General features: G+C 36.6%; 1 long non-coding RNA gene across 1 annotated transcript; it reads left to right on the top strand.

The window, feature by feature from the left end:
• Nucleotides 1–439: 439 nt before the first annotated feature.
• Nucleotides 440–6,587, top strand: LOC125245033. Its single transcript, XR_007179423.1, has 4 exons — nucleotides 440–1,011; nucleotides 1,173–1,238; nucleotides 1,407–1,493; nucleotides 5,967–6,587. It is a non-coding gene; the product is annotated as an uncharacterized LOC125245033 (long non-coding RNA).
• The last annotated feature ends 3,468 nt before the right edge of the window (nucleotides 6,588–10,055 follow it).

Raw genomic sequence — 10,055 nt, 5'->3', positions numbered from 1 at the left:
TGTTGCGCGAACGTGTTTACCATAGGGCAGGGATGGACAACTTTGATATTGACGAGGGCCAACATTTTTTCTCCTTGATACCTGGGGACCAGATTACTAATCCACACTCGCACCTTTTACACTATCTTACTCAATTTACTTTTTACTAAGGGAAATTTATGTGTAATTAATGTCATTTGTTTTAAAAAGATTGTATTAACTGTAGCCTAAATGGGGAAACTTTGTTTTCAGTTGGCAAGCAATATTAAAGGGATAGTTCACCCAAAAAAAATTAAATTCTGTCATCATTTACCTACCCTCGAGTTTCTGTTGAACAAAGAAGATATTTTGAGGAATGTTTGTAACCAAGGTTGCTTTGGGTCTAATACTATGGAAGTCAATGGTGCCCCAGAACTGTTCAGTTTCCCACATTCTTCAGAATATCTTCTTTTGTGTTGAACAGAACAAATACATTTATACAGGTTTGGAACAACTTGAGGGTGTGTAAATAATGACATTTTTATTTTTGGGTGAATTATCCCTTTAATATCTTTATTAACAATATTAACATCTCAATGGCATTTTCTGTAAATTTGCAACAAACAAATGTAGCTACAGTTTATATTTGATTACAAGGTTAGAGAACATTTTCAACTCAGCCTCGTTAAAAAGTGCTTATTTTAAAATATGGCAATCTACTGGGTGTTTACAGGAGACGAGAGGCGCTGATTGGGCCATGGTAGATCGACGCGTAAATCCACCAATCACAGCGTGCTTTTCTCGTGACGTAGGAACATTTGAAATTGACGAACAGCGCGAATGGTAGTTGAAGAAATTGGCGCAAAATGTCCCTGGTCTGATTGTCTTTTTGACGGAAAAAGCGAGTACGGACTCGTTCACAAACAGAGTCGCGGCAGATACAGAGTTGTGATGGAGGATGTTTTACCCGCTGGCCTGGGACAGTTTGTGGCCCAAACAACAGAACTGTCTTCTGGTCAACGGAACTCTACCCTCAACAATAAATACTGGAATGTAAGTTTTTAAATGTCTTTTTCAGTTTACATCTTTCGTTTATCCTTTACGTATACACTAAAATCCGTTAGATCTTTCTTAGAATGACATGACAATTACATTAATTGTGGGTGTATACTGCTTTAGAATAACAGCTAACTTTTAGATTTGTTTTCATCCAGAATCCAAACGGCCTACTTAAATATGGACACTGATGATGCAACAAAAAGTCTTAATTTACAACAAAGGTACTTTAATCCGTCGTTATGCGATATTGTGTTCTATATGAATACGGATACTGTGCATTTGCTACTTAAAAGTGTTAATCTGATTATTTCTTTTGAACTTAAATAATAATATTTAAGTAATTCATAAAGATATGTTGAAATGGGAAAGATATGTTTTAATTTTTTTAGGTAGCCTACTTTGGGGCTGACAGACAGCCATTGTGAAGGACACAATCTGGCAAAAATTTACCTGCAGAAGTGAATGGGAGGATATGGGTAAGTGGTTTTGTAAGTTTTGTTGTTAATCTTAATAAAATGTCTTTTAGAAACAGTTTGTAGTAATTATTTACTAATATTTTCAAGAACAAAATTATGTTGGTTTAAGAAATGCAACATATTGTTAACCTATTTGAACATTATTATTATTATTAATAATAATAATAATAATTATTATTATTATTATTAATAATAATAATAATAATATTATTATTATGTTTTCCTCCGAGACTAAATTTTTTAACCCTTAAGGATTAGTTCACTTTCAAATTAAAATTAGCCCAAGCTTAAAGGCCTTTGCACACTGAGTCCAAAATTTGCATGTGAAACTTAAAATAAAAAAATTAATTCGACCTCACGTTATGTCAATTGCGTTTGCACACTGCCTCCGAAACGTTCGTCCGTCAAAAAAATATTCGGATCAGGTTCGATTTTCTGCGTTTTTCGCATCCGTGGCATGCGTTTTAAGAGACGTTTTGACAATTCAGACCCACCGTACGCGAACGCAAAAATCCAGAATGCCATCTGACAAGTTGATCCACGTCTTCTACAGCACAAAACAGCAGCACTTAAAGGGCATATTGCAGGTTAGAGCATCAGTGATTCAATGTATAGAAAAATAATGTATTAAATAGATTTTCTTGAAAAAACACATATAAATACGCTACATAGGCTTCTGGAGTCGTTTTTTGTGAGAGAATTTTACTTCCGCATCTGAAAAATGCCAAATCGGAAGTGACGTAACTCAAGGGAGTGCGATCAATATAAACAATAGGAAAACAATGGATCGCAATGACAGTTCGGATGCTGAGGAAATTGTAAATTTTTATTCATACTCGTATCACAAACCACAGCCATACAATTAGCCTGCTATGTGTTTAAGAGAGCAGGGACAGACCAGGATTAGACAAAATAACGGTCAAAATAGACAAATTGAGCTGTTGTGTGAGGAGAAGCAGTGGAGAACAGGGCAGCGACCGATGTTAGCTTAGCTAACGATATGTGCTCAGATCACAATATTGTACAGATTATTATCATGATTCAGGCAATAGCAAAGCTATTGGTCATCTAGGAGTAACGTTATTGATTACTAATAACAGAATCTAATAAACCTTGATCAGGCCTATGTCACACGCGTTAATATCCGTCCACACTAAAGTTACGTGATATAGCCGTTTCTCATCACGACTGATTTGGTAGTTAGCAAATTAAATAATAAAATAATAATAATAATAATAATAATAATAAAGATTTACGGTGCACAATTCATGTGTTCATCAAGCTGCATCTCTGACGGATCCGTGATCATGTCTCCTGCCGGCGGCCGAACGTAGTTTATGTGTTTAATGTAATGTTATCCTTTATTCATTAATTCTGTGTTATGAGTTTATTCCGTGCCCATTCACTGATAGTGTGAGGATGTATATGACGCCATGATTATGTAGTTGTGTGAACTTGAATGTATATACGTTTACAGTATATACATGGCATGAATGAAATTGGAGTATTTACATTACCAGCACATAATTCAAAACTGTTTTGTGTGAGTGTGAGACTGTATGTATGTGTACATAATTTGTATTCATCAGTGTTGAAATTGATTCAAGTAAAAATGGTGAAGAAGCATTGCGTGTGTAAGTTTATTCATTTAATATCATTATTTACAGTAGTATTACAATGTTGAACTCCATCATATCGCCAGAATGATAATCCTTCGGTCTATAATGAACACGTTTTTTCGACGCAGATGCAGAAGTGAAGTCCCGTATCTTCACCTGCACAAAACACACCCCGGCACGGAAGATAGCAGCGTCCTTTTTCTTGTTATTAAACCTCTGGACTCGATGTCCTGACAGGCTGGAGTTTGTGCAACCTCCACAAACACAATAATTTACCATGACGCTGATAAATAGAATACAAAAACTACAGAAAACACACTAATTCACGACCGCTGTCACTGCATACCAGCCTACTCTGCACTGAATCAACACAGAGCTCGGCGATCGACTCCCTTGAGTGACGTAATATGACGCGACGCTGAAAAAAAAAGCGTTTTTTACAGAGACTGTCACTTTATCTACTAAATTCATGCCCTTATGTCCTGCAAAACATGTTTAAACCCTGCAGTACCCTTTTATATGGTATTTTTGTACAAGGTTATATATTCATCTCGAAAAAAATGTTAAATAAAATCTGTAAAATTTTAAAGCTCAAAGTTCAATGCCAAGCGAGATATTTTATTTAACAGAAGTCGCCTACATCGAACGGCCAGTTTGGACTACATCCCTCTACTTCCTTCTTTAATGACGTCACTAAAACAGTTTTTTTGACTAACCTCCGCCCACAGGAATACACAAGAGTTGTGTTTGTAGAGTGTGTTTGTCGCCATGTCATCGAAACGCTGTTATTTTCATCCCGCAGTCCAATCACCGGGTCTGATTCCGGCTCAAATTGATAGGGTAAAATTAAAGACATGTTTACAATAACACTGAGTGCATGCATCTCCACGTTATGGTAAGAGGCGTGACTTTTCCGGGCAAGGAGCGCTAAGCTGCTGTCGAATCACAACACAGGAACCGCTGGCACAATCAGAACTCGTTACGTATTTCTGAAGGAGGGACTTCATAGAACAAGGAAGTCATCAGCCTGTTTTTATGACAGTGGAAACAGCGGTATACAGATAAGTAAATTATGTGAAAAATACTGTGTTTTTTTACACGCGAAACATGAACATGTCATATTGCACACTATAAACACAATCAAAGCTTCAAAAAACCACGAAAAACGGGACCTTTAATGACAAACAACGTGCGGTTAATGAAGGCCTTCTGAAGTGTGAAGCGATGCATTTGTGTAAGAAAAATATCCATATTTAACAAGTTATGAAGTAAAATATCTAGTGGTCTGGCCAAAGCTAGATATTTTACTTCATATACACCTAGGATGGCTTGGGTGAATAAAGCTTGGTGTCATTTTCAAGCACCAAACACAGACCTTAAGACTGTTCTGAAGTTCAGTGCTATCATTTGTAACTGATCAGACTTAATAGTTGTCATATACAGTGTTAAGTTGGGCAACCCTTTGCAGAATCTGTGAAAATGTGAATAATTTTAACAGAATAAGAGCGATCATACAAATTGCATGTTATTTTTTATTTAGTACTGTCCTGAGTAAGATATTTTACATAAAAGATGTTTACATATAGTCCACAAGAAAATAAATAGCTGAATTTATGAAAATAACCCTGTTCAAAATTTTGGGAACCTTTGGTTCTTAATACTGTGTCGTTACCCGGATGTTTTTTTTTTTTTTTTTTGGTGATGATTGTTCATGAGTCCCTTGTTTAACAGTTTTAACAGTTAAAACTGCCCAATATTCCCAGACCCCTGACTCTTAATGCGTCGTGTTTCCTTCTGGAGCATCAGTGAATGTTTGAACCTTTTTTAATAGTTGAGTTTAAGTACCTTAGTTGTTCTCAGTGTGAAAAGATGAATCTCAAAATCATACAGTCACTGCTGGAAAGGGTTCAAATATGCAGAAGATGCTGAAAAACTGAAGAATCTGCAGGAGCTGGAGGATTTTTCTGAAGAACAGAGTTCAGTTTAACTGCTCAGGACAAACAAGAGACTCATGAACAACCATCACAAAACACACAAACAGTCGTGGATCATCAGGTAGTGACACAGTATTGAGAACTTGCAGTTGCAACTTTTTATCTCACAATTCTGAGAAAAGTCAGCCAAAAAAAAGCAATTGTGAGAAAAAAAAACATTGCACAATGACATTGACATTTTAACTCCCAATTGCGAGAAAATGTCAGCAGTTTATGTTTTTTCTTATTCCATAGTGGAAACAAGCGTCCATGCGCACAAACTGTAGCTCATATATAATGTGCAGATTGCAAACGGAAAACTCCAGGAGCACAGAAACTTGTCAACTGTCCTATAACTTAAAAATAACAAAACAGTGTAGAAACTGAAAGTTATGGCATATATTTTTCTTTCTGCTTTTAAAGTAACTAAAACCTACAACTTCACTATTAGCAAAGAGATGCTACACTGGTAGGATTAATTCACACACACAGTTGCTCTCGCTGATGCATTCAAATACAGTGCTACTTTATCTGTATCTAAATGAAAAGAAAAGCAGAAATCTGTAAGAGATGTAACGATCCATAGACAAAATAACTGATGAAAACTAGCTATGATGTAGCAATAGAATTGTTGGCAGCGTTCTGCTGCAGCTCTGCACAAGTTGACTCGAGTTCGAGTCTCGGTTCGAGGTTCATGCTTTTCAAGCCAACATCAAAGTTTGTAGTTGTGTTATTAACATAATGGATTAAGTAGATGTGTTTTAAATAGCAAACAGAGTAGATACTTAAAGTATTATATCTATTGAATATCAATATTGTTTGTGATCTTAAAATGTAATATGTATTTTGTGTTTACACTGTTGTATGCTCCTCTGTTATAGGCTCTGAGAAAAAACTCTACACACAGACGCTCTACACCAGGGCCGTGCACAGACCTTTTGAGGGGCATGTGCCGAAACTAAAAAAGGGCACCCCCCCCCCCAACCCCAATAAATAACACAAAATAATAGTATCAAAAGCTTTATATTTATTCACTATTGATGACAGTTATATAGATTATATATGTATGTGTGTCTATATAGCATATATATATATATATATATATATATATATATTTTTACACACACACACAGGGTTTCAGGGCTTCTTTAAAACTAATTACTACAGCAATCTTCTGTGAGCCATGTGCTTGAAGATGTTTATGACTTCAATGTGATCCACTGGGATGTCCCTCTCAACACACATTAATACACACACTACATTCTGCATGATAAAATATAAGCACAGTGCTGATTCTGTAATATTTTTTAGCTACTACAACATTACTGTAGTAAAACCATGTTTTACTATGTTTATATATGTGAAGACGAGCGGGGAGTAGTATACAATAGATTCAAAAAAATTTCTAGCGAGCAAATACATATTAACATCGTAAACATTAACCATACTGTGTGACCATATATAATATGATTAAATGTTAATGAATTAAGTGTATCAGCAGATAGCCATCATAAATCAAATAAGAAATTTCTTAGAAATAGCCTATATTTTACCTAGCTGACGAGGATCACTCTCTTTGTGTCAAACCCAAATGCAGTTACGCCGGGTTTTTGACCAGCGAATATGTGCAAATGTGCAATGTGCAAAAACATCATCACATTAGGCTACGTCATCATCAATAGGTTATGGGCTCTCAGTTTTTCCTGTTGTAAAATACGTTTGGCCAAAATCTCAATTTATAAAAGATGTAATACTACTGTATGCACAGGCTATTTAAGGCTATTTGTAAGCTTTTGACTATGACTAACTTAGATGTAGGCCCGGATTAACACAGTGTAGTGCCCTAGGGTGACCACATTTGAAGTGCTCTAAGGTGACACGAGTAGTGTCCATAGACTGTAAAAAAAAATATGGACGTAGCGTCTGTGACGTCACCCATAGAGTTCTGAACAGCAGTTTTGACGCGTAAATGAGGCCGCGGCCATCTTAGCTGCGCATCACCGCACGTCACTCCCGGATAACTGAAAATGGGCAAAGAGGCGGGGAGGTGGTTTGAGCTGATATGACTGGTTGCTGAAACCACGCCCGCCTAGCTCGACGTGACCATGTTAGCAAGCAAAGGAGCTATCTATCTATCTTAGATACGATCTAACATATTAATGAAGATAAGTTTTATCATCAGAACGTTCTAAAGGTTTACTGTCAATCTACGGTATTTTTTAAGATATAGATCCTCCAACACCAGTAGTGTTGGTTGTGCAAATAACAACATGGAAAATCAAATGGGACTTCATACCTTTATAATAGAGATCGCGAGATGAATCCAATCCGTGGCACTTGGGTAAAATATGAGTGTCCATTGCAAAACAAAAAAACATTTCACATTTCTTCTGAATGATCTGCTCTCTGTCATCGTTCTTCAAGAAAGGATGCAATCTGAGCAGCGTTTATGTTGTAAAACTGTATACGATCGTATCTAACAAACAAATGAGCCTGGTATATTTTTTTCAAAATAGTGCAGCAGTTTTAGTTATAATATCCAAGCAGTGCTGTCGGATTTTGATATCCTCCCGCCATTTGTCATTGTAGTAAATCTCACAACCAAAACTTTCAGCCAATGCCACGATCCAACAACGTGTGTTCTGTGTCTCTTCCCCATGCATGCACATCTACACAGACACACATCAGTCTCGAATATTATGCAGCAAGCCATATTTTATAATTGTATAAAATAATCGAGCACAAATACGGCTGAGATGCCAAATTCAGCAGCAGCTGAGGTAACATGACGGCTCACAGACAGCAGCGCAATCTACCTGTCACTCAAGTGACCACGCCCTTAATTATGCAGAACTTTAAGGCTTAATATAATTTAAACGGATAAGTTATAAAAAAATTCACCCCCCCTCAGAGTTGTCATGAAGGGCAAAAATAGCAGTATAGACCAAAACCACAATTTGAACCAACTTGTAAACATGTTTTTTTCTGCTATAAACTTGGCCAATTTAACATGGGACTCTATGAGATTCTGCTCTCTTTTGGAGCCTGTCCCTAGCGGCCAGTCGATGAATCGCAGTTTAAGTTACTTCCGTATTGGCTTCACGAGAGAAAGGGGGAGGTTGCCGCTTGGTAGTGTCTCACCGCCCGCGCCCATCAAATCTCGTCCCGCGCCGCACTCTGTTGCGTTGGGTCCCGCGGATCTCTACCGCGATGCGACCGCAAACTGGGTACTTTCACTTTCGCGATCAAAGGGGCAGGGCTCTTTATATTCTCTCTGTATTAACTGTTAATTTTTTATCCGTATCTTTTAAGCTAAATATACAAAACATGATTTAAAAAAAAAATCATTATCTTAATCACTTGGTGCCCCCCATTGGCTGGTGCCCCAGGGCACTCGCCCAATCCCGTCTATGGATAATCCGGCCCTGCTTAGATGGCAAATGCTAGCCCCCTCCCTCTCTCTCCGCCGCCGGTCTCAGGCCTCAAATGCATAAAATATGAAACTTTATAGACATACTAGTGTTTCTTTCGTAAAGACAACGTTGTAGCCTACTTATTCAAACAACAAGATATTTATTTACCGTTGCAAGACGTTCAGCTGCTCTGCTGTGGAACTTCAGTTCGCAGCACTCAGGGGGCGGAGTTAAGAGGTTTGACTGACAGTTTGAGCGGATCCAAAACGATTTTGTCACAAGCTCTTTTTAATACCTTTTATTAGGCTAAATATATTTGTAAATCAGTCAGACATGCTTAAAGGGTGACCAATATCATTGATTTATTGAAGAAAATGAATAAATTAAATAAAACACCTCCAAAAAAAGGGCACTTCGGAGTGTAAGGACAAAAAGGGCATGTGATCTGCACAGGTTGAGCCCTACCTGTGCACGTGCCTGCTCTACACACATAGACGGCTCAATGCTGCTAACTGGCAGAGCAGCTGGAAAACTAAAAGACAAGAAAAGAAGAACATTAATACGGACGACTGTATTATTTTTCTTCAAGGACCAGGTCAAGCAAAGACAGTGATGAGCACTCAGAGCAAACACAGCAGTCAGACGCAGGATTACACACTGGACTTTAGAGTTCTTCAACATGTGATGTTGGACATTTACTGTTTCTAAAGCCAATAATTTATGTGGATGCCATTTATAGACCTGTTAGATTTTGTTTTATTTTTGAGATTAATAAAATTGTATGTTTTAACAATGTTATAGCTAAGCTTTTTCTTTCTTTCTTTTTTCTTTTTTGAATATTTAGGAGAACATTCTGGGAACAAAAATAAAACTTCCTGTTAAATAACTATAAGAATGTTAGGGGATAATGTTCTAATGTTATGACTAAACATTTATAGAAGGTCATCGCAAAACGTTTTTAGAGTGTTTTGTAGAGAATGTTATCTTACCTTTTTAGAAGAACATTCTAAGAACAAAAATAAAATTTCCCACTACAAACTTTATAAAAACATTGGGAAATAATGTTCTAACAATGTTATGACTAAACAGTTTTAGAATGTTTTAGAGAATGTTATCCTACCTTTAAGGAGAACATTCAGGGAACTAAAATAAAACTACCCGCTAAAAACATTATAAGAATGTTAGGGAATAATGTTCTAAGAATGTTATCGCTAAACATTTGTAGAATGTTTTTTAGAGAATGTTATCCTAACATTTAGAAGAACATTCTGGGAACTAAAATAAAACTACCTGCTGAAAACATTATAAGAACGTTAGGGAATAATGTTCTAACAATGTTATCGCTAAACATTTGTAGAATGTTCTTTAGAGAATGTTATCCTAACATTTAGAAGAACATTCTGGGAACTAAAATAAAACTACCCGCTGAAAACATTATAAGAACGTTAGGGAATAATGTTCTAACAATGTTATCGCTAAACATTTGTAGAATGTTCTTTAGAGAATGTTATCCTAACATTTAGAAGAACATTCTGGGAACTAAAATAAAACTACCCG

The sequence above is a fragment of the Megalobrama amblycephala genome, linkage group LG14 (genome assembly GCF_018812025.1).
Source record: "Megalobrama amblycephala isolate DHTTF-2021 linkage group LG14, ASM1881202v1, whole genome shotgun sequence".
NCBI classification, from domain to species: domain Eukaryota; kingdom Metazoa; phylum Chordata; class Actinopteri; order Cypriniformes; family Xenocyprididae; genus Megalobrama; species Megalobrama amblycephala.
Note: the sequence above shows the minus strand (reverse complement) of the source record. Positions and strands in the feature narration are given on the sequence as shown.